The sequence below is a fragment of the Dermacentor andersoni genome, chromosome 6 (genome assembly GCF_023375885.2).
Source record: "Dermacentor andersoni chromosome 6, qqDerAnde1_hic_scaffold, whole genome shotgun sequence".
NCBI classification, from domain to species: Eukaryota; Metazoa; Arthropoda; class Arachnida; order Ixodida; family Ixodidae; genus Dermacentor; species Dermacentor andersoni.
The window spans coordinates 3043965-3068129 of NC_092819.1; the positions used below are offsets into that span (position 1 = coordinate 3043965).

At 46.6% G+C, this 24165-nt stretch overlaps 1 long non-coding RNA gene and 1 pseudogene across 2 annotated transcripts in view; both read left to right on the plus strand.

Annotated features, from left to right (window-relative positions):
• The window catches only part of LOC140218927 (uncharacterized), a 142924-nt gene that overhangs the window by 110125 nt on the left and 8634 nt on the right, over nucleotides 1-24165 (plus strand). Inside the window, exon 5 of one of the 2 annotated variants that reach the window (XR_011895070.1) lies at nucleotides 21500-21644. The exons of the other annotated variant lie outside the window; for it this stretch is intronic. This is a non-coding gene — a long non-coding RNA (uncharacterized lncRNA). The remainder of the gene's footprint in view (nucleotides 1-21499; nucleotides 21645-24165) is intronic. 2 annotated transcript variants of the gene reach the window in all.
• LOC126521509 (uncharacterized) lies at nucleotides 18973-19879 on the plus strand (annotated as a pseudogene).

The window sequence follows — 24165 nt, forward strand, 5'->3', positions numbered from 1 at the left end:
TGTCGCAAGTAGTCTAACTTTATTGCACTTAAAAATAATAAACAAGACATCCGTTTATCTAAATACTTTCAAAATGTTTACATACGCATCCCCAAACGCCCCATCAAGCGCTGTGCCTCTGGCAGCTAAAACATTTTTGTACAAAAGCCATGTTTCTGCAGAAAGAAGTGTTTGTCAAAACTGATCGAAGTGCGATTAAGGTAGGTTTCTAAAAGCATTAAAAATTCTCCCACCGAGATACCAGCTGCGCTCCGGAAGGGAATAGTGCCATTTGCTTCAGTACACGTCTTCACAGCAACAAACAGACCTTTGTGAGGAACGGAGTAGAAAAGATCAACATCTACCGAAAAAGCCCGACCAATGTTCTGGTTAGCCCATATAAAATCAACAACCTCGTCAGAGCTTTGTTGTAACGAAAGGGCCGGATATAACAAGCGTCTTCAAAATGAAGCAGCTAACTTGAACCTGCCACGCTCCACGCTCGCTAACGATTGTCTTCAATGCAATGCCGGGCGTGCGTGTCTAGAAGTCTAGGAGTGAAAAAACAAGCAATAGATGCTTCCGCCAAAGATGAAAGCTGCTGATTGGGCTGACTGAAAAACGTCGTGGGTTTCCGCCCCCATCAGCATAAATAGGCACGTCATTTTGACGTCCGTACTTTGGAATAATTTCAGTTTGGAATTAGTCTTACGTTCTCCCGCCCTTAGTTTTTATTTCGCTTTTATTGCGGTAGCAATAATATGGGCACCCCAGGCGAATTTTTGTTAGCCGTCGCCGTGAAGTTCCGCATATATTTAGGTATATCTATGCTATATGCCACGCCCCACTATATTGTCACGTGGTAGTGACGGTGAAGAAAGAAGCAGTACGGTGGAATACAAAACTAGCTTTTATTGGGCGAACCTGTGCCCACAATACAGGCTACACTTATAGCACAACGAAAGCGGCGAACACAGTCGGCGATCGTCGAAAATCTCATCTGCGGGTCAAGCGGGTCGGCTTTTATAGAGCAGTCGTCGAATGTTCCAGACTAATCGTTCGCACCCGCGTGCCTTCCACAAAGTTCTACACCATTCGCGTCAGGTGATGAAATCAGATAACATAAGTCTCGGCGACAACAGACAGCGGATAGAAGCATCGATAATTTTCCAGAAACTTCGGATACATGCAGGCGCGTCCCATGCTGTGCGATTACATTTGTTAGGCGGCGAAACGTGGTTGCCCGATAAAGATAAGTAAACGTGTCAATACCCCCCTCTTAAAAAAAAAGCATCGTCCCGATGCTACAAATATAAGAGAGCGAAACACAAAAGGACACATGCGGTATATGCGGGTACGTATTGCCACAGCATTGTATTGCTAAAGTTGCTCATATCAGGTCTTACATTCTTGAAAATATTATTCCTCAGAATTTTGACAATGGCAGCCCACAAAAAATATTCGTGAAACAAAACACCGACAGCGCATGCCTATCATCTTAAGTCTTCTCAGACTTACATTGAAAGCGCGAAATAACTGAAGTAAAACATTAAAATGACGTAATTTCCTTGGCGCGGCTATGCACTACCTACAGGATCGGCCCACAAAAGAGGTTTCAAACATACCCGATATGGAAAAGGGGTGGTAAATTTGCTAAGGAAGGTGTTGCGTTATATTTATAAACATAAATGAAATTGTCCGATTACATGTCTCAAACAGAGGACCCCTGGCACAACAGCTAGTTTTTATTTACTGAACTTACGTTTACTTAAATTCATACTGCCACTACAATTACGGGTTTTACACCTCTTGTAAGTTGCTATCTTATTGATTGCTTCGCCCGTATGGTGAAACTGTGATTTTTTTCGATGGTATAGAACGCAACTTCTATTGCATCCTTGTTTGTATGCTGTTTTTTTGGCAGTTCGCCAGACCGTCTCCTTTTCTCGCTAAGTACAAAGAATTCAGCAAATGGCCACACAAAACACTTTAGTGAAATGCAAGCATTCTGCGGCGCGTTTAGGGGCAGGCCTACGGGTCCCATCACTCAAGCGAACAGCGAAGGGCACAGGGGGCTCACCTATATATATGTACAAGGCCGGAGTGTGGCGCGCGGGGTTTGTCCACCGTGAGAGGCTTTTCCGAGAAGAGCGGATTTCTCGACTAACTCCGGAAGCGCGAGAAACAAACGAGGACGACGTTCTACTTTCTCTGTCACTCGTCATTGAGAAAGGAGTCCGTCACTGTCAGTGCTGGATCCGTCGCCTGCGAGGCTCCGAATAACGTTTCGAGGAAGCGGAGGCGAGAACCAGCGTAGAGTCACAAACAGCTCGTTGGGCGCACCGGCTCTGCCGTTCGCGTGAGCAGCCTAATTATGTCTCACAGAGCTACTTCCAACATTTATTCTTCCCGAGTAACCCCTACAATGCACATGAAATACTCTTAAGAGGAAGCTTTAGCTCGGGCGCTCCTATTCAAATGCATGTAAAAGGAGAATTCGTTTTTCTCGGCAACCAATGCCTCAAATTTGACGAGGTTGGTTGCATTTAAAAGAAAAACTTAAAATCTAGTGACTGTTGGTTTCGAATTTTGGAGTTAGGTCGTAATATAAAAAATTGGCAAAAATCAAACATTTTCAGAAAACGAAACTATTAAGTTTACAATTCTGTAACTCAACAACGAAAAATGATGATACAATTCTGTCAATTGCATTTAATAGTACATCTAAGCGGACAAAATTGATATGTTACACTTGAATATAAAAAAAAATTGTAATACGCAAATACAGCTTTTGCAGAACCCATGTAACCAACGTAACAAATTCACGTAACATGTAAATTGACATTTTGAATTGGTCCGCTTTGAATTATCTAATGGATGCCGTTTACAGAACCGCGATATCTGTTCTTGATGCAGAGCTCTGAATTTGTAAATTTCATGTTTCTATTTTTTCCAGACTTCCGAATTTTTGAAAATTTTTGTAACAAAATACAGGCCCAAAATCGAAATTACGCTTGCAAGAGTCACTAGAATTTAACTTTCTCTCTCAAATGCAACAAATTTCATTAAAATAGGTCCAGGGGTTATCTCAGAAAAACGTTTTTTGCGTTTTACATGTATTTGAATAGGCCGCGTTGGAGTTGGGCCTGAGCTAAAGCTTCCTCTTAAGTTTCGCGAATATGGAACTCGCAATCTAGAGATAGTTTCACCAACTCCTCCCCTCCTCCCCCCCGTAATTGGCACCTATGGAAAGGCAAACAGGAAGTTTTCCCATGCGGTTCTCTGAAGAGGCCCAACAATATTTTTCTTTCAAGTGTTTACTGTTCGGGGATATTACTTGAAGCGTTGGCGCGAACTCCCGCTTTTGCACTCACGGTTGACCTGATGCTGCATGGCGTAGTGCAGGGGGATAGCGCAGTGAGGACTTATTCTTTTCGTTAAGAAATAAGCCGTTCAGTGGGCTAGCTTTGGATATAGGGACACTGGCAAACACTTATACTCCGCTGTATGGTCACTCTGGGTAGTAATGGTGGTCTTATTAAATGATTTCGCGCTTCGCCTTCGCTTAACTTTTTAGCCGTGAGCCAGAATTGGAATCTGGGCGAGTCGGCTAAGTTAATGGTTGCGAGGTACACAGAGGCAAGCATAGCGAAATATTTGTATTACTCCTCGAGTTCCGTGCTTAGTTGACGGTTCAACCATTAATAATCAATTCCCTCAGTGAGACCTATAGACAGGAATGACCACCCTTCACATTGATCGAAGAACAATTTATGGCTACGAAAGCATCCAATGGCTCAGTGAGCGAAAAAACAGGGGTTCGTCGTCTGTAGTAGCGAAACTGCAAGTAAATTCCCATTTGCTGGGAACACGGGTTACCGCGCCACGTTTTGCGTGAGGGGAGAAGGCCACAACGCCACGTCATCCTCGCTTTCGGAGGCCGTCCCCCGTATCTCCCTCTCACCCCCTACACCGCTCGCGCCGGCGGCCTTGGTGGCTGCGGCTGCTTCCTCGGTCTCCCATCGCGCAGTGCGTCGGTGCCATGCCGCGTTGGCACCGCAGGCTGCTGTCTCTGGCAGCACGTGCCGCTATGGTACATTACTCTCAGCGCAAAATTGGAAGGCCCACTCAGGGGCGTTCAATTGGACACTAATGTTTTCGCATTCAGAACGCATTAGTGTGTAGGTGTCCTCGGATTTATTTATTTATTTATTTACCTACTTACTTATGTTGCCCTAAAGGCCCGAGGGCATTACAGAGGGGAGTGGTAAAATGGGAAGCATATCAATAAAATACGTAAATAAAATGAAGAGTGTAAGATATTAGAAATTCATAATTATACAACGTATAAGGTAATGTATTGCCGAACACTTTGCAACTACGACAAGTAATGTAAGCGCAATAACATCTTGATAATTCCTGTTAATATAACGTTAGCTAATGTCTTCCGTAATCATTTGCAAGGGCAGTAAATAAACGAAAAAGCATGTTAAAGATCCCTAATTATACAATGTCAGCTAATATCGTACTGAAGAGTTTGTTATAGACAATGGCGGAAATTTCACCGTGAAGGTGGTTCTATTGCTGCGATAATCTTAGGGACTGACCGCAAGCGTTGCCTCTTTCCGTCCTTATGGCCATGACCGATACGGCTTGACAGGCAATGACACTGAAAAAATCAAGTCACTGTGAAGGGAAGAATGGGGATCGAAATTTGTGAAATATGTGCTATTGTTTTATGAAATGCATGTGATGGAAAAAATAGCTTGTCTTTTATTGATGTTATGCTAGCGGTCCGGTTCTAATTTGAAAACATGAATCATACTGAATTATTTTGACCAAGCTCCAATGAAAAAATATAAGGTTTTCGGGATATATGGGTTCCATACAGCTGCAGCGGATGCACACTTAGGACGCACTAATGATTTGTAATGTAGTAGTTTTGAAGATGATCGTGCTTTAGAAATATTTTGACCTAGACAGAGAAGCATGTTAGTAGCTTGATTTATTGTGTGCTCAGTGTGAAGATTCTAGGTTGGATTTTCAGTTATGTGAACACCAAATTATTCGTACGCGTTAGCGGGTTCTAGATGAATTCTATCCAGGAAGTAAGCAGGAAGAGTACTGGTGTTTCTGTGCGCACGCATGACTTTACAATTATTGATATTTTAATACCGAGACCGATCAAGTTGTCCAGCGTTGTTTATTCCAAAAAGGGCAACGCGCCAGCTCACGCGCGAAGAAGTAGAACAGGGAAGATGATGATGGCTATGTACAAATGAAAACGACGAAGTACGTTAATAGTGCTTACACTAACTTCCCCCCGTCATGAAAGCGGCCAGCCTGGCCGCAGATTAGAGATGATCTAAACGGGGCGTTAAGGGCTTCACCCGCGAGACGTGAACAATTTCGGCATTCCGGCGGCGCCGGTCAGTGACGGAGTGTACTGGGCGGACGAGATAGTTCACTGCAGATGTTTGCTGCACAACGGTGTATGGGCCAATGTAGCGTGGAAGGAACTTCTCACAGAGGCCTGGGGTGCGGACTGGAGTCCAAAGCAGGACTTGGTCTCCTGGGTGAAAACGTAGGTCACGGCGTTTGTTGTCGCAGTAACGCTTGCGCTCAGCTTGGGTAGCTTCTGTGCTTTGCCGGGCGATTTGACGGCAATGTGCAACTCGGGCAGCAAAATCTTCTGGAAGCGACGCGTCAGGCGAAGAAGGTGCGAAAAATAGTTCTCTGTCGAATATGGTGGAAGGAGATCGTCCATACACAAGGAAGAAAGGGCTGTAGCCGGTAGTCCGTTGAATAGCAGTATTATATGCGAATGTCACAAAAGGAAGAATTTTATCCCAGTCAGTGTAATCAGGACGGATGTACATGGCAATCATGTCAGACAGCGTACGGTGGAAGCGCTCAGTAAGGCCATTGGTTTGCGGATGATAAGTAGAAGTAGATTTGTGGACGGTATTAGTGGCTCGAAGAACTTCCTCGAGAACTTGTGAAATGAACGCCTTGCCACGGTCACTGAGAAGAACGCGAGGAGCCCCGTGGCGCAAGACGATGGCGCGCAAGAAAAAGTCGGCGACCTCAGAAGCGGTGCCGGATCGCAGAGGGGCAGTCTCGGCATATCTTGTTAAATGGTCGACCGAAGTGACTATCCAACGATGACCGGAGGGTGTCAACGGCAAGGGACCATATACATCAATACCAACAAATTCAAAAGGTGCGTCAGGGCAAGGGAGAGGTTGTAGTAAACCGGCAGGAGGGGATGTCGAGCGTTTGCGGTGCTGACATGACGCACAAGAGGCAATGTATTTGACCACTGTTGTGGATAGGCCAGGCCAGAAGCAGCGGGTCTTTATGCGGTCGTAAGTCTTGTGGAAACCTAAGTGGCCATACGATACGTCGTCGTGAAGTGCCTCTAATACCCACAGGCGAAGGCAGCGAGGTAGAACTGGGACCCACCGGTGACCTGTTGGATGGTAAACGTAGCGGTGAAGCACGCCACCTTGAAGGCGGAATTGTCGTAGTTGGCGTCGCAAGCGGATGTTGGGTGGTTCGGCGAACCCACTAAGGGGATCCATGAGAGCTCGACAGTAGGAGTCGGCCCGCTGAAGCGAGACGAAATCAGAGCGTGACGAAAGCGCTCTTCGAAAGCGCTCTTCATTCTGTCGAAAGCATTCAACAGAGTGGTACATGCAGAATTGATTGTGAAACTGACTAATATGGGAATATGGTCTTAGGTCCTGTACTATTTTTAGTATATATTAATGACATTTCCTCTGCAGTTGACGAAGGAATCACGGTGCGACTTTTCGCCGATGATTGCTTACTATACAAAGAAATTAATAGCACTGAAGATCAGAAATTGCTCAGCGACGCTCTTAGGGCTATAGAAAAATGGTGTGACACATGGAAAATGAAAATAAATGAGAGTAAAACTGTTGTATTGCGCATAACGAACAAAATAAATCATATTTTTGACTTTAATTACACAGTGAATTCTTCGGTGCTTTCCACGGTTGACGTGCTGAAATACTTAGGCATACATATATCTGCGAATTTAAGCTGGTCGAACCACGTTACAAAAATATGCCAAACTGCGGAAAAAAAGCTTTGGTTCTTGCGACGGAAATTGCAGTTAGCCTCACAGTCAGTAAAACTAACAGCTTAGTTAACGTACGTTCGACCCACGTTAGAATATGCCAGCATAATCTGGGACCCTTATCAGTCAGGTTAATTGAGAGACTGGAAAGAGTTCAACGTCGAGCAGCAAGCTTTATTCTGTCGCGTTATTCTCGCACAGATTCAGTCTCCGAAATGCTCGGTTTGCTGAACTTGCCTACGCTCGCTGAACGCAGGCGCATAGCTCGGTTAAAGTTCTTTTTTCTTCTCACAAAAAACACATTCAACATCGACAGCGAACAGTATTTGATAGCAAGACAAAGTAGAACACTATGGAAAAGCAAATATAATACTTTTCAAATACCTCAGATGCACATTAACGCTTACGCATTTTCCTTCTTACCAAGAACCATTAAAGAATGGAATTAATTACCGGTGTTAACGCGAGAAAGCATTAGTGCGGAAGAAATTGAGAAAAACTTAAAGCAACGTTGAAAGATGTACGCAGGCATACTTGCTCACCCCCCCCCCCTTTTTTTTTTTGAGGGGGGTATATAACCTCTTTTATTAACACTGCATTTATAGTCATATTGATCGGAGTATCTGCAGAATATTTCGCTTATGTATCTTCTTTTTTCCCTTATGTTCCCCTATTAAAACAATATTCATGTACTGCCTTAGTCATGTACTGTACTAATTCCAGAAATACTGCTATTGACTTGTTTTGTTTTTGTGCTATATGTATTATTGTAATAACATGTATTCTACTAATTGTTGAAATGCTGCTTTGACCCACCCTGTAACGGCCGACAGGCCAACAGTATGAGTAAATAAAAAAAGCGTAACTTGGTCCAGGGGCGTTATCGAGAGCTGGTGTGGGGCAGGCGTAGCATCGGAACGACGTGGTAGGGAAGACGACGGCGCGTTACCGGGAGTGAGCGAAAGTGGGCAGCCAGACAAGGCGTCTGCATCATGATGACTTTTTCCAGACTTGTACGTTATAGTAAAGTCATATTCCTGCAAGCGGAGTATCCAGCGTCCTAAGCGTCCTGACATGTTTTTCATTGATGACAGCCAACACAGAGCATGATGGTCGGTGACGATGGTGAAGTGGCGGCCGTAAAGGTATCGGCGAAATTTCTGAATCGACCAAACGATAGCAAGGCACTCTTGCTTTGTAATGGTGTAGTTCCGCTCAGCTGGAGAAAGTGTTCGGCTGGCAAATGCTATGAGTTGCTCTTTAGAGGCTTTATTACGTTGCAGAAGTACTGCGCTAATACCTTGTGCGCTTGCGTCAGTATGGAGTATGGTGGGGGCTCGATTATCGAAGTGGCGAAGCACTGGTCCGGAAGTAAGATGCCGCTTAAGAGCTTGAAAAGCCCACTCGCAGTCGTTAGTCCACGTGAAAGAGGCACCGGTAACCAGTAGCTTGTGTAGAGGAGCTGCTATTGCTGCGAAGTTGCGTATAAATCTACGAAAATATGACGTCAAGCCGAGAAAAATACGTAGATCTTTCTGTTGCTGGGGGCGAGGAAACTGGAGAGCGGCACTAATCTTTTCGGGGTATGGCTGGATGCCATCTTTTGAGACAACGTGACCCAATATTTTTATCGGCTTGCTTGCAAATTTGCATTTTTTTTATTGATCTCGAGACCAGCATTTGCAAGGCTGGTCTCCAGGAAGTATAATATGGATAGAATTGAACATGCCCTCAGGAAGGGAGGAAGCCTAAAAGCAGTGAAGAAGAAACTAGGGATTGGCAAGAATCAGATGTATGCATTAAGAGACAAAGCCGGCAATATCATTGCTAATATGGATCAGATAGTTCAAGTGGCTGAGGAGTTCTATAGAGATTTATACAGTACCAGTGCTACCCGCGACAATAATAGAAGAGAAAATAGTCTAGAGGAATTCGAAATCCCACGGCTAACACCGGAAGAAGTAAAGAAAGCCTTGGGAGATATGCAAAGGGGGAAGGCAGCTGGGGAGGATCAGGTAACAGCAGATTTGTTGAAGGATGGTGGACAGATTGTTCTAGAGAACCTGGCCACTCTGTATACGCAATGCCTCATGACCTCGAGCGTACCGGAATCTTGGAAGAACGCTAACATAATCCTAATCCATAAGAAAGGGGACGCCCAAGACTTGAAAAATTATAGACCGATCAGCTTACTGTAAGTTGCCTGCAAACTATTTACTAAGGTAATCGCAAATAGAATCAGGAACACCTTAGGCTTCTGTCAAGCAAAGGACCAGGCAGGATTCCGTAAAGGCTACTCTACAATAGACCATATTCACACTATCAATCAGGTGATAGAGAAATGTGCGGAACATAACCAACCCTTATATATAGCTTTCATTGATTACGAGAAAGCGTTTGATTCTGTCGAAACCTCAGCAGTCATGGAGGCATTACGGAATCAGGGTGTAGACGAGCCGTATGTAAAAATACTGAAAGATATCTATAGCGGCTCCACAGCCACCATAGTCCTCCATAAGCAAAGCAACAAAACCCCAATAAATAAAGGCGTCAGGCAGGGAGATACGATCTCTCCAATGCTATTCAGAGCGTGTTTACAGGAGGTATGCAGAGCCCTGGATTGGGAAGAATTGGGGATAAAAGTTAATGGAGAATACCTTAGTAACTTGCGATTCGCAGATGATATTGCCTTGCTTAGTAACTCAGGGGACCAATGGCAATGCATGCTCACTGACCTGGAGAGGCAAAGCAGAAGAGTGGGTCTAAAAATTAATCTGCAGAAAACTAAAGTAATGTTTAACAGTCTCGGAAGAGAACAGCAATTTACAATAGGTAGCGAGGCACTGGAAGTGGTAAGGGAATACATCTACTTAGGGCAAGTAGTAACGGCGGATCCGGATCATGAGACGGAAATAATCAGAAGAATAAGAATGGGCTAGGGTGCGTTTGGCGGGCTATCTCAGATCATGAACAGCAGGTTGCCGTTATCCCTCAAGAGAAAAGTATATAATGGCTGTGTCTTACCAGTACTCACCTACGGGGCAGAAACCTGCAGGCTTACGATAAGGGTTCTACTCAAATTGAGGACGACGCAACGAGCTATGGAAAGAAGAATGGTGGGTGTAACGTTAAGGGATAAGAAAAGAGCAAATTGGGTGAGGGAACAAACGCGAGTTAATGACATCTTAATTGAAATCAAGAAAAAGAAATCGGCATGGGCAGGACATGTAATGAGGAGGGAAGATAACCGATGGTCCTTAAGATTTATACTTTTTGTGCGCAAACAAACAGGGACGAAGAATAGGGTCAACACAAGGACGAGCGCTCGTCCTTGTGTTGCCCCTATTCTTCGTCCCGGTTTGTTTGCGCACAGAAAGTATAAATATGAATATGTTCCAACTAGGCCGACTCGCAGTTATGCTTCAGGTCATTAAGAGTTACGGACTGGATTCCAAGGGAAGGGAAGCGTAGCAGGGGGCGGCAGAAAGTTAGGTGGGCGGATGAGATTAAGAAGTTTGCAGGGACGACATGGCCAGAATTAGTACATGACCGGGGTTGTTCGTGAAGTATGGGAGAGGCCTTTGCTCTGCAGTGGGCGTAACCAGGGTGATGATGATGATGATGATGATGATGATTTGCAAGGCACTTGAGAACTTCGTCTAATACATGAAGATGTTGGCTGAAGTCATTGTAGTGCGTCCCAAGCGTCGTCCATTCGAGGTATTGGATATGGGTCCTTGCATGTGATCTTATTGAGCGCGCGATAATCGACGCAAAAGCGAACGGAGCCGTCTTTTTTCTTTACCAGGACCACGGGAGAAGCCCATGGGCTAGATGAAGGTCGTATTATCTTCCGCGCAAGCATGTCAGCCACCTGTTGTTCAATGACCTTTCATTTGGACGGTGATACACGATAGGGGAGTCGTCGTATTATAGCGGAACCATCGGTTTCGATGCGGTGTGTAGCCGCAGAAGTTTGGCTCAACACAGCGGAACAGCTATCGAAACAGGCTTTGTGTTTTGCCAAGACCACCATTAAGGCTTCGGACTGCGCGGCTGTTAAGTCAGAACCTAGAACGGCTGGAGGAGGGAAAGAATCATCCAAACCTGAAGTTGGTGCTGGCGATGAAGAAGGGCAAAGCGTGACTATAGAGATAGGTTGAGTGTCGGCGAGGGTTGCCACAGTCATCCCTTTGGGCAGCATCACAGGATCTGGGGTCCTGTTGCAAGCAGACAGAAGGGCGCGGCCAAGTGAAAACCGGACGAGACAGGTGGGAATGAGAATTCCACGAGAAGTACAGCGGGAAGAAGGGGCGACTATAGGGCGTCTGCTTCGGCGATCTGACTGGATGTTACAGCTACAACGTCTTCGTGACCAGGGCACAGGACGTAGTCTTCAGCGATGGCCAAGTTCACGCATGAAAGTGAAGAGTCCGTAACAGGTGCAAGCTCTGTATCCGTGATGTGGACAACTTCCTCTCTACATGAAATGACGGCTGAAGCAGAATGTAGGAAGTCCCAGCCAAGTATAACTTCATGGATACACTTTGGAAGGATGATAAACTCAATGTGGTGGCGTATTCCGGCGATGAGAACACGAGCAGTACACTGTCCGTCGGGGTGAATGAATGCATTATTAGCACCACGCAAAACAGGACCAAGATAAGGCGTTTTTACTTTACAGAGGCGGGAACACAGATCACTCCGAAGAACAGAAACGGCGGCACCGGTATCGATGAGAGCTGACGCGGGAACACCTTCGACAGTCACAGAAAGCATGTTGGCCGGGCGAACAGGAGGAATTTTTGAAGACCGATAAGAAGCAGTTTCCCCTCCAAAACTGCAACAGTTAGTTTTCCGAGTGCTGGTCGACAAGATGGGAAGTGGGGCGAAGCGGTGATGTAGAGCGCCGGTAAGGCGATGGAGAACGACGTCTGGCCGAACGGGAACTATGAGGCAGATTGGCAGCAGCTGGAGGAGACGGAGAACGCTGTTGAGGGAACGAGTACGATCCGGGATAGTAAGCATCTGATCGGCGAGTGTGGTCTCTCTCGTGCTCAGCATAGCCTCGTCTTTCATCCTGCTGGCGACGGCGGCAGAAGCCAGATATATGGCCGCGTATACCACAGTAAAAACAAACCGAACGAGGTGGACGCCACTGAGGGTACGATGGCGCAGCAAGTGCTCTGGTTCCCATCGAAGCCAAATGGTCATAGGAAACGCCAGTAGGCACGGAAGTCACAGTAGGGGTGGGTAGCGAAACAACATCCGCGTAGGTAGGTGTGGGGCGCGCTAGCGCAGCAAGATGCGTCGTGGGCGTAGTCATCGCTGTCAACTCTTGCTTTACGACCTCGCGCAAGTCGAAGGTGGGGGTTGGTGCGCAGGCAGCAGGTGGACGCCTCAGGTGCTGTAGTTGAAGCGCTTCGCGGATGATGGTGCGGATAAGAGCACGTAGATCTGGAGAATGGGGAACCTCAGGATCGCTGCTGTCATGTGGAAGACGAATAGACTGCAGCTCGTCCAGGCGTTGACACGTTGAAGTGATGTCTTGGACAGAAGCCGGATTTTGCACGATTAAGGCGTTGAACGCGACTGACCCAATGCCTTTTAAGATGTGGCGAACGCGTTCGGCTTCCGTCATGCTAGGATTCGCACGGCGGCACAGAGCCAAGACATCTTCTATGTATGAGGTGTAAGACTCTTGTGGAAGTTGGCGGCGCGTTCCCAGCTTCTGCTTGGCGACTTCTGCACAGCCAGACGAGGAATCGAAGATTTGCCGCAGCTTGGAGGTAAACGTGGACCAATCCGCGATGTCGGATTCGTGGTTAAAATACCACGTCTTTGCAACACCGGTCAAGTAGAAGGCGACGTGCCTCAATTTCTGGGTGTTCCACCTATTGCAAGAACTCACGTGGTCGTAGTGGTCGATCCAATCGTCGACGTCATTACCGCGGAGTCCCGCAAAGACAGGGGGATCGCGCTGAGGGCTCGTCACAGTCCAAGAGGGCGCCGCAGGCGGGGTCGTCTGTGGGGTAGGGTTATAGGTGCCGGAAGAGCCGGGGTTGGAAGTGTCCATCGTTGTATGGGTAGCTGGGCGCTGGCGGCGACCGGTATGGAGCTCCAGGGAGGACGGGAACGCCAGAGGACGTCGGGGTCTTGACCTACCTCCACCACTTTATAATACCGAGACCGATCAAGTTGTCCAGCGCTGTTTATTCCAAAAAAGGCAACGCGCCAGCTCACGCACGAAGAAGGAAAACAGGGAAGATGATGATGGCTATGTACAAATGAAAATGACGAAGTACGTTAATAGTGCTTACAATATTGAGTTGTATTAGTCAGCTGTTACACCAATCAATGACATAGTGCAAGTCAGATTGTAGAGCATTAGTGTAGTCGTTAGTATATATTTCACGATCTATATCACACAGTCATCGGCAAGACGTCAACGAAGTAGTTACGTAGACGAAGTAGTTACGTCAACTAAGCAGTGCTAGACGTCAACAAAGTAGTTAGGTCATTATACAAATAAGAAAAAGTAGGGTCCCTAGTACCGATCCCTGAGGTACACCAGCGTGAACCTCAGTCAATGATGAGTCGTAATTATTCGCAGTAACATATAACGGTTGGTAAGAAAACATTCAATATATTTCAGCACGTTACTGTCAAGGTTTAAAAGACTCCACTTGAAATTCAACAGTGGTTGGTGGCAACACAAAGTCAGCACAAGAACACGTTGCAAGATACAGTGTAATCTTTCAGTAAAATATATTAGCTGGGTTTCACGTGAGAATGTTTTGCTGTGGTGGACCTTAGGTGAAAAAGCAGTTTGAGCCAAGAAAGTTAACGAGATTTGTAAGTATCACATGTTAGAGAAGTTTACAGCCGGCAAGTGCTTAGGTGTCCTCATATTTCTTTTTTTTTTTTGTGTCGCCAAGGTATTTCACAGAAATTGTTGTGAATTGACGCATTCTAGGAGAAGTTATGCAGCCCCTGTGATTTAAAACAAACCAATCAATGAACTAAATTTATTACTAAAAAATAAAGAAATCACAAGAACGTGCTCAGTGTACATACATAAATGTAGCATGAGTATCTATGTAATAATTGTCTACTAACATTTAGCATGTTCCATTCTATTTTAAATGTATTTCACGTGTCTTTCATGTATTTAAATGACAGCCTGTTATATAAGTGTATAAGGGCTTTCAGAGTAAACCGCTTAATGACACGTTACTCCATGGCCCAAGCAACATTGATGCCCTGTTCAACGGCGCGAGTTAATCCTACCTTACAAACATTCCGGGGTGGGAAGGAATGGTCATCTGATCTGGAGTTCACAATACAATGTTTGGCTGTCCACTTCATATGCTGTCGTGTATTCAGCGAAAAGAGGTTCAAATTAGTTTTGATTACTTTTGAAGCTCGGTACCATAGCGACAGAGCAGTACTTTCGCGCACAAACACAATAATTTCGGCATGTTGGAAAGGGACTCCGACATTGATGGTTTAGGGTGAGACTCGAGCGTGGAATGGCTGTGAGCTTGTAGCAACTGGGGGCTATAGGAATGGTACCAACTCCGTTTATAGAACTTATCCCATTGCGATAGCAATTATATGGACACTTCAAGCGAATTCTCGTCGTCGCCGTCGCCGTGAGGTTTCGCATATATTTAGGTATATGTATGCTATATGCTACGCTCTGCTTTATTACATGTAGTATAAGCGGGTCATTTTGCCACACCATTCTATCGCTAAAGTTGCTCATACCAGTTCTTACATTCATGAAAATATTGTTACGGGGATGTTGGGGGTATAGACAGACTGTATTGACAATGTATATACAAGCAGAGTCAATTGGGTTAAAATGGTTGACTAGTAACAACGCGCAGCCGCCAGCGTCTCGCGAACTTCTTCCTCGCTCTTCTTTTATCATTCCGTAAGAGGACCCCCGGGTTCTGAAGTGCCGTCTCGGCGCATGATAGGCGAAGAACTGCGGGCCAAGTATGACTTCAGCCGCGAAACGCGCACGAAGTCAACAGGCGGTGGACTAAAGGAGGGACGTAACTGTAACGGCGCGATCTCGTAATTGCCCTCGCCATCGTTAACTTGACGTAGGACTTCATAAGGCCCTGTGTAGCTAGAGAGAAGCTTCTGGGAGAGGCCGACCTGACGACATGGTGACCAAGCAGCACTCAAGCACCTGGGGTGAACTGAAGATCGCGTTGGCACCGGTCGTAACGCTCTTTTTGCAGTTGCTGCGAGGCTAATATAAGAGATCGGGCGACTTGACGCGCCACTACACGAGCGTACTCAGTGGCAACGCGTGGCACAAAACACCGACAGCGCAGGCGCTTCATCTGAAACCTTCTTAGACATTTATTAAACGTGCGAAACAATAACTGAGCTCAATCCTTAAAATGGTGCAATTTTCTTGACGCGGCTGTGCACGACCTCCGGGATCGGCCCACGAGAGAAGTTTCAAAGATACCCTATACAAAAAACTGGTGGTAAATTCGATAAGAAATTAAGACACTCGTTTTAGTTGCTAAGCATAACTGAAATTGTCCGATGACATGATCCAAACAGAGGACCCCTGGCACAACAGCTCGTTTTTACTTCCTCAGCTTACGTTTACTTCAATTCATACCGCCACTACAGTTACGAGCCTTACACTTCGTGTAATGTTCAAACAGCTTGCTATGGCATTCATTGCTTCGCCCGTATGGCGAAATTGTGATAATTTTATTATTGCTAACCTGTTTTGTGATAGCTTTATCACCTTGAAAGATGGGTCAGGTGACGCAATTCCAACTTAAGCTTTGGCAAAAGCTCCTAACGAATAATTTGTAAATATTTTTTTAAAGCTTAATCGAACATTCATCTACCATACGCGGAGTACTACAACTATCTCATTGTGCATTTCATAACTGCGCATTCCTCTGCTGTTGCTAAGCTCATTGATCCTTTGCCTTTAAACTCAGGGCCTGGTTTTGATAGTATTATAGCAATTTTCTTTTAAAAAGCACTAGGGCATTCAATTTGCAATACTGGCTAATATTTTCCAGCAGTCAATAAACTAACTCTGCCTGCACAATGGAGAACGGGGAAGTGGTTTTATCGCATAAGTCTGGTAACAAAATATCCGCCGTGAATTACCACCCGGTTTCGCTGATAGTGTATCCAGACAGCGGACCGAACCCGTATTTCTCGCGGACGCGGGTGAATATTCCGCTTACCGCCCGGATGTGTGCAAATCCACTAGATGGAGGCGGCCCTAGCCAATGCTTCAGCGGACTTCACTCTCGACCGCAGCGCGTGCAGCCGCTACCAACAAACTGGTTTGGGAGCACTCGACAGGATGGAGGTTGACACGAAATGGCGTTTGGCCGTGATGGCTGTGGTGTTATCGGAAATTGACGAGGACGATTACTTGTTTCCGCGAGAAGAGTCTTGTTGACAGAAAGACAGGATGAGAGGAAAATAGATGGGAAACCTAAAGCTGCTGTACAAAGAGCTCCTGGACACCGACCTCGACGAATACCGGAGGTGGGTCAGCAGAGAACGCTTTCACCGACTGCTTTTGGGCGTCGGACACCGCGTAGGAAAGGAAAATACCGTGATGCGGCGATCTATATCAGCAGAAACACGGCTGCAGGTCACACTGCGATGCCTAGCCTCAGGTAAGTGTCCCGTGTTTTCAGCCTTTTACAGAGAGCGCTGTGTTAAATGTAACGATTGACGCAACTGATTACAAATTGAGAGCAGTTCACGGTCACTTTTTAAGCGCTCTCAATATCTCTGGCTCGGGCCGTGGCGTCTAGCTTCGGTCGCACTCGCAAAATGTAATACAGATGTAAGGTGTGCGTGTGTAATTCTGTGCTGGGGCATCAATTTTTTTGCAGATAAACATATTCATGAGCGCACTCATCTGGTTATTCGTAGCTGCGCCCTTAACTCTTATTGCTTTTGGCGTATGTAGTATTGATTAACGCTCTACAATGAAGCCAGACAAAATATGCATTTGTGCAAATCCTATGCAATCTTATATACCACACCGACACTGTAATCTACAACGCGAAGATTGTAGACTGCAGCGTTGGTGTGGCATATAAGATTGCGTTTTCATGTGGCAAAGTGTGTGTAGTGCACTCAGACCGCTGTGTTAAGGAGAGCCTTAGAGAACATGAGCCATAAATACCGACAGGCTATAGGCTCCCATTTGGCTCAATTTGTAAAATATGCAAGTGCAAAGCTATGGTTCGTGATACTACGATTTTGAAAAAGAGCGCAAGTGCTTCCCAAAGGTGTGCGTTGTTACCTATGGGTTTCACTGGGTGAACACCTTTGCATTCCAATGGGATGCGCTGAGTGGTGTCTAGATTTTTGCTGCAGCAGACACGTTCCTCATATTGTTGCGAATATGTGCTTCGGTGAGTTTATTAATCAAGCCGGAAGTGACCTCTCGTGACACACAAGAGATGATAGTTCCCGCTTCAGGACGCGCCAAGATGCACCCAAAGTTAGAGTGACACTCTGGCTCTTCGCACAGCACGAATATTTTTTCACGAGGATAAAATGTGGAACAAGAAATAATAAAAATAAACACCCGCCACCGACGTGTCGGGAACCGCGCCTCCTTTCGGGCATGAATCGCAGAAAACTTCCGCGTTCCCCGCCATAGCCAGGCCGGTGATCTGTCAAGCTGTCGTTGTCCAGGAGCTGCTCTTCGCACGGCCACGAGTCGTCAAGGAAACTGGGTGCGCGCGGAGAGGAATCGCTCTGCCCCGAAAACGGCGCCGCCGGCCAGCATGCGTCACGCGCACACCGCTCGGGAAAGGCGATCGCTGCATCCACTCGCGTTTAGGCACGTGCGGATGTGCAGGCACTCTCGAAACATTAACTGACAATAAGTGAAAGTACTTAACCGAGTGGTTTGCTCACCGTAACTTTCGGTGGACATGAGACCGGCTGTTGTCTGCATATTGTGAGTGCGGTATTTTGGTTGATATCTGTTCTAGTGCGTCTAGCGTAATAAAAGCTTTCGAGCGTCAGGGCGAAAATAAATAAAAAAACATGCAGTTCCAGCACACGTGTTGAACTCAACGAGGAGCGAAGCTTTATTGGGGCTGTTAACAAAACGCTATACAACTAACTGCGATCCGTACAAATTTATTTATTTCCATACCATCCAGCATGTAACCTCATGTAATATGTTCGTGTTCATATGTTCCACATGTCACAAAATAAACGTCATGCAAAATTTATAGTTATGTGCATCGTTCTGAAGCGCTGTCAAGATGCAAACAGCAGTTCAGGCGTATTTGCACTTTGATAAGTGGACATGCCGCGAGTACGCAGGCGATGTTGATCTTTGTCGAGGGTGTAGCGCTAAGAGACTTGTGTGCCCAAGGGATGGCGACACGTATGCGAGCAAATGTGGCTCATTGCCGTCCCGACGGACTGGCTCAAAAGGGCCGTGTGCCCATTGGCCCAACGATACTGGGCGCGGTGGCATTTCGACGATGGGTGTATCGTAATCTCTATCACTATCAGCGCTACCTGTGGCGCGCGCTGTGTTCGTGGCAAGATACGCCCCCATGTGGAAAGGGCGTCCCCCTCCTCTGCATATCTTTTATAAAACCAGTGCTGAATAAACGCTGGACCAATTTTGGCCAGCAATTGACACATGATGTGACTGCTCGATACATGGGCCGCTATTTTGTAGCGATGCCTTATCCCTTATTCTATGCTATTCTGACATTGGCGGCAGCGGCAGCATCGAAGAAGCATCGTCAAAGTAACAACCTGCCTTTTCGCAGGATAGTATTTCTATACTTAGTACTTTTTTCCCCTATTGCTGATGCTGCTGCTGCCAAATTGTGACTATGTCCTGCAATGTGATATGCGCCACTTGTGAGCTAACGCTTACTGTTTCAGACTCTATCATTGAATGTAGAGACTGTACTTCTAAATTTCACACCGGGAAATGCTCGGGAATCTCGGGACTCGACAATTAGGTCGAAGGGAGATGCGTACCGCCTGGCTTGGCGCTGCACGTCCTGTAGACGGCAGAAATTACGTGTGCAAGCTAACAAATCTAGGGATGATTCTCATGCGCAAGACGTGCGGCAGTTGTTAATGACCACTAACGGAAAGCTTGAGCAGCTGTTGCCACTCCGAGAGGTAGGTGAGGGCATTGAAGACACTTTACAATTTCTGAGCGAACAGTACGATGAACTGCAACAACGAACGGAGCGAAATGAAAATGAGATCAAGGATCTAAAACGCAGAACCGAAAGACTTGAAGGAAACGAGAGCGACGTCAATCAGCTTCACGCTGAAATTGACCAACCTGAATGGAGCAGCCGCCGCTTAAACCTGGAATTTCATGGGATTCAACACTCTGAAAAAGAAAACCTGCTCGAAAAGCTAAACGAAGTAGCCGTGCAGCTCGAACTTCCACGGCTCTCAGAAAATGACGTTGTTTCAGTTCAGCGGCTGCCGTCAAATAAAGAAAAGATACCGGGTATAATCTGTCTCTTCGCGAAACAAGCAGATAGGGATCACTGGTGGAAAAGCAGAAAGAAGTTGCGTGAATCGAAAGACGATGTATTCCTGCTTGAAAATGTTACGAAAAGGACCCGCGATTTGCTCTTTCAGACAAAGATATGGGCGAAGCGAGCAAACCCCAAATATGTGTGGCATAGCAACGGCCGCGTTCTTTTCCGAAAAGCCTACGGTGAACGCGCAGTAGCTGTTTCTACCGAGAGGGATCTTGATAAACTCGCTTAAAAACAGTTCTTGATAACGATAGCTTGTGCAAGTGGGGAGACTTGCATATTGCCACAAGTATTCAGTCAGCAATTGGGCAAAAAATTTCAGCAATCCTTTAAATGCTTTCATCTAAGCATCCGCTCCGTTTCTAATAAGAAAAACGACCTCTCCTTGTTTTTTGAACAGCTAGGGCAATCGTTTGATACGATGCCGTTAACAGAAACATGGTCAATGAACGATGCGGATATTTTCCGCGTCCCAAATTATAGTACCTTCTACTTAAATCGGTCATACGCTCGAGGAGGCGGAGTTTGCATCCTGGTAAAGAAAGTATTCGAGTGTGACTTACTGCCCGAACTTTCCGCAACAACAACTGACTATGAAATCCTAGCAATAAAAATGCATAACAGCATTATTATAGTGTGTTATCGCCCTCCCAATGGCAGCGCTAGCAATTTTTTTTTGATAAAATAGAAGAAATCTTTGAGTTTGTCAATAAAAATCGGCTTGATTTAATTTTCGGCGGGGACATAAATATTAATATGCTGAAAAACGATTCCCAAACTTTAAAATTAGATATTTTACAGAAAATGAATGGTTTAATAAATGTAATAGACTTGCCCACTAGAGTTACTGAATATTCAGCATCTTTAATTGATATTTTTTTCACAAATATCATCCCTGAAAAAGTTAAGGCGGGTGTATTTGCCTATGACCTCAGTGACCACTTGCTTATATTTATTTGCGCCAAAGGGCACGTTCGGGTGAAGGTAACGCAGCCAATGCACCAGATGCAAAAAATAACCTCGTGCAATTTGTCTATATTTCGGGAACAAATAGAATATGCCTGTTGGGAAGATGTATATAAATCCAACGAAGCAAATGGGGCCTATGAAAAATTTCTTCACATTGTCAAATCGATATATGAATCTAGCTTTCCCTCAGTGCGCGTTAAGCCAAGCAAATAAATTCGGAAACCATGGATTAACTCTGAGCTTCTCAGACGAATCGCGCATAAAACTGTTCTCTATGGCAAGTTTATCTCAACTAAAGATATCGAGTTATTCCGCCAATTTAAAGTGTGCCATAATCGCCTCGATAAAGATATAAAAAAGGCTAGGCGAGAATATCTTGCAAATTTCTTTGCAACTGCTGCTGGATGCTCTGTGATTATGTGGGAAAGGCTCAGCTCTGTATTAAGGCATCATCCGCCTATCAGTAAAGTTCTTAAATTAGATATTAATGGTATAGAATTATCTGGGAAGCGGCTTGCAGATACATTTAATACATATTTCGCAAGTGCAAGTAATACGCCTATGCTACCAAATGATCTTAGTAATATTCCGGTTAATAGCAACACCATTTTCCTTAAACCTGTAGATGAAAACGAAGTAAGCCACATAGTTAAAAATCTAAACAGCAGCAGTGCGAAAGATATTGACGGGTTACAGATAAAACCTTTAAAATACGTTGTTGATATTGTTACGTAGGAAGACGCAGACGAAAAGCTATGTACAAGTATATTTACAAGAACGTACGCTGCGCTTGGCAAAGAGGCAACAGCCCGCGCTAGCTTCTAATCATCGTCGTCGTCTTCACACTGCTCGCCTTTTCGTGATCTCACATATTGTTCCGTAGCACTACCCCCGGCTGCAAAAGCGCCGTCCCGGAGCGACTAAAGATCGGACTCGGAAGCAGTGTAGTAGGCCTTGAGCCTACTGACATGCACGACATCACTAGATGCCAGAGGAGAGGACGAGGTTGAACCCACAGGAGCAATTTGGTAAGTCACAGGCGTCACCTGGCGCAGCACCCGGTAGGGCCCTGTGTATCGCGAAAGGAGCTTCTCTGAAAGTCCGACGTGACCAGAGGTCGACCACAGGAGCACGAGCGCACCAGGCGAAAACTGTACGTCATGATGGCGGGCGTTGTACTGACGCTGCTGAGTGGTTTGTGAGGCCGTCAGTCGAGCACGGACAAGCTGGCGTGCATGGTCGGCGAGGGCGATGGCGTCGCGCGCTTACTCGCTTGTTGAGATCGCAGCAGGAGGAAGTGCCGTGTCTAGGGGCAAGGTAGGTTCGCGACCGTACACTAGATAAAACGGAGAAAATCCGGCGGTGTCGTGCCGGGAAGAATTGTACGCAAATGTTACTTAAGGAAAGGCAATGTCCCAGTCGTGGTGGTCTATGCAAACGTACTTGGACAGCATATCGGTAAGAGTACGGTTTAACCGCTCTGTCAGGCCATTGGTTTGAGGATGGTATGAGGTAGTCAGTTTGTGTTGAATGGAGCAGGAACGCACAATGTCAGCGATAACTTTCGAGAGGAAGTTTCGACCACGGTCAGTAAGCAGCTGTCGCGGGGCGCCATGAAGCAAGATAATGTCACGCAAGAGAAAGTCCGCGACGTCAGTGGCGCAACTGGTAGGGAGAGCCCGAGTGATAGCGTATAGCGTGGCGTAATCAGTCGCGACGGCTACCCATTTGTTCCCCGAGGATGACGTGGGAAAGGGACCGAGCAGGTCTAATCCAACACGAAAGAACGGTTCCACAGGGACGGAGATCGGCTGGAGATGTCCGGCAGGTAGCACCTGAGGTGTTTTCCGACGCTGGCAGGGATCACAGGCAGCAACATAGCGTCGAACGGAGCGAGCGAGACCAGGCCAATAGAAGCGGCGGCGGACGCGGTCGTGCGTGCGGGTTACCCCAAGATGTCCTGCAGTGGGTGCGTCATGCATCTCAAAGAGCACTGTCTGTCGTAGCTGTTTTGGCACGACAAGGAGAAGATCGGAGCCGTCAGGGAGGAAGTTCCTTCGATACAGAATGCCGCCCTGGAGGACATATCGGCGAACGGATGCGTCGGTAGGTGTTGAGCGCAGACGCTCGATAAGTGCTCGCAGCGATAGGTCTCGGTACTGCTCATCGGCGATGTTAGCGAAGGCAGACACAGAGAAAATGCCGTTGGCGCTACTACTGTCGGCGTCGTCAGGCTCGTCGACCGGGTAGCGAGACAGGCAATCAGCGTCCTTGTGTAGATGGCCAGATTTATAGGTGACAGTATACGAATATTCTTGGAGGCGTAAGGCCCAGCGACCAAGTCTTCCTGTAGGATCTTTCAGTGAGCATAACCAGCAAAGCGCGTGATGGTCTGTGACAACGGAAAAGGGTCGGCCATATAAGTATGGGCGGAATTTCGCAACGGCCCAAACTAGGGCCAGACACTCACGCTCAGTGATGGAATAGCTGCGCTCCGCGAGTGAGAGGAGCCTGCTGGCGTAAGCGATAACACGGTCGTGGCCATGCTGGCGTTGTGCCAGTACTGCGCCAATTCCGTGACCGCTGGCATCAGTACGGACTTCGGTAGGCGCAGAAGGATCGAAATGGGCCAGAACGGGAGGCGTTGTGAGAATGTCGATTAGATGTGAGAATGCAGAGGCCTCGTTATCGCCCCACTGGAAAGGGGCGTCTTTTTTCAAAAGCCCGGTTAGTGGTCGTGCTATGGCAGCGAAATTTCTCACGAAACGGCGGAAGTACGAACAAAGGCCGATGAAGCTGCGCACAACCTTGACACACTTCGGAACAGGGAAGTGCGCAACAGCATGGATCTTGCCTGGGTCCTGTTGCACTCCGTTCGCGTCAACGAGATGTCCAAGGACGGTAATCTGGCGACGGCCGAATTGACACTTCCATGCGTTGAGTTGCAGAGCGGCTCGACGAAAAACGTCCAGGACTGCTGAGAGGCGCTCGAGGTGCGTAGCGAACGTTGGGGAGAATATGATAACGTCATCCAAGTAGCACATGCACGTGGACCATCTGAAATCGTGAAGGAGGGAGTCCATCATGCGTTCAAAAGTGGCAGGGGCGTTACACAGACCGAACGGCATCACTTTGAATCGATAAAGACCGTCGGGTGTTACAAAAGCAGTCTTTTCGCGGTCGAGATCGTCCACGGCAATCTGCCAGTAGCCAGAGCGAAGGTCAATAGAGGAGAAATAGCGAGCACCGTGGAGGCAGTCAAGGGCGCCATCAATCCGAGGTAGGGGATACACGTCCTTTTTGGTAACCCTGTTAAGGTGCCGATAGTCCACGGAAAAGCTCCATGAGCCATCCTTCTTTTTGACCAGTACAACTGGTGACGCCCATGGACTATATGATGGTTCAATAATGTTCTTGGCAAGCATTTTGCGAACTTCTGCGTGAATAAATTGACGCTCAGCTGGTGACACTCGATGCGGGCGGCGATGAATAGGAGGGGCATCGCCGGTATTAATGCGATGTTTGACAGCTGTAGTTTGGGCCAAAGGA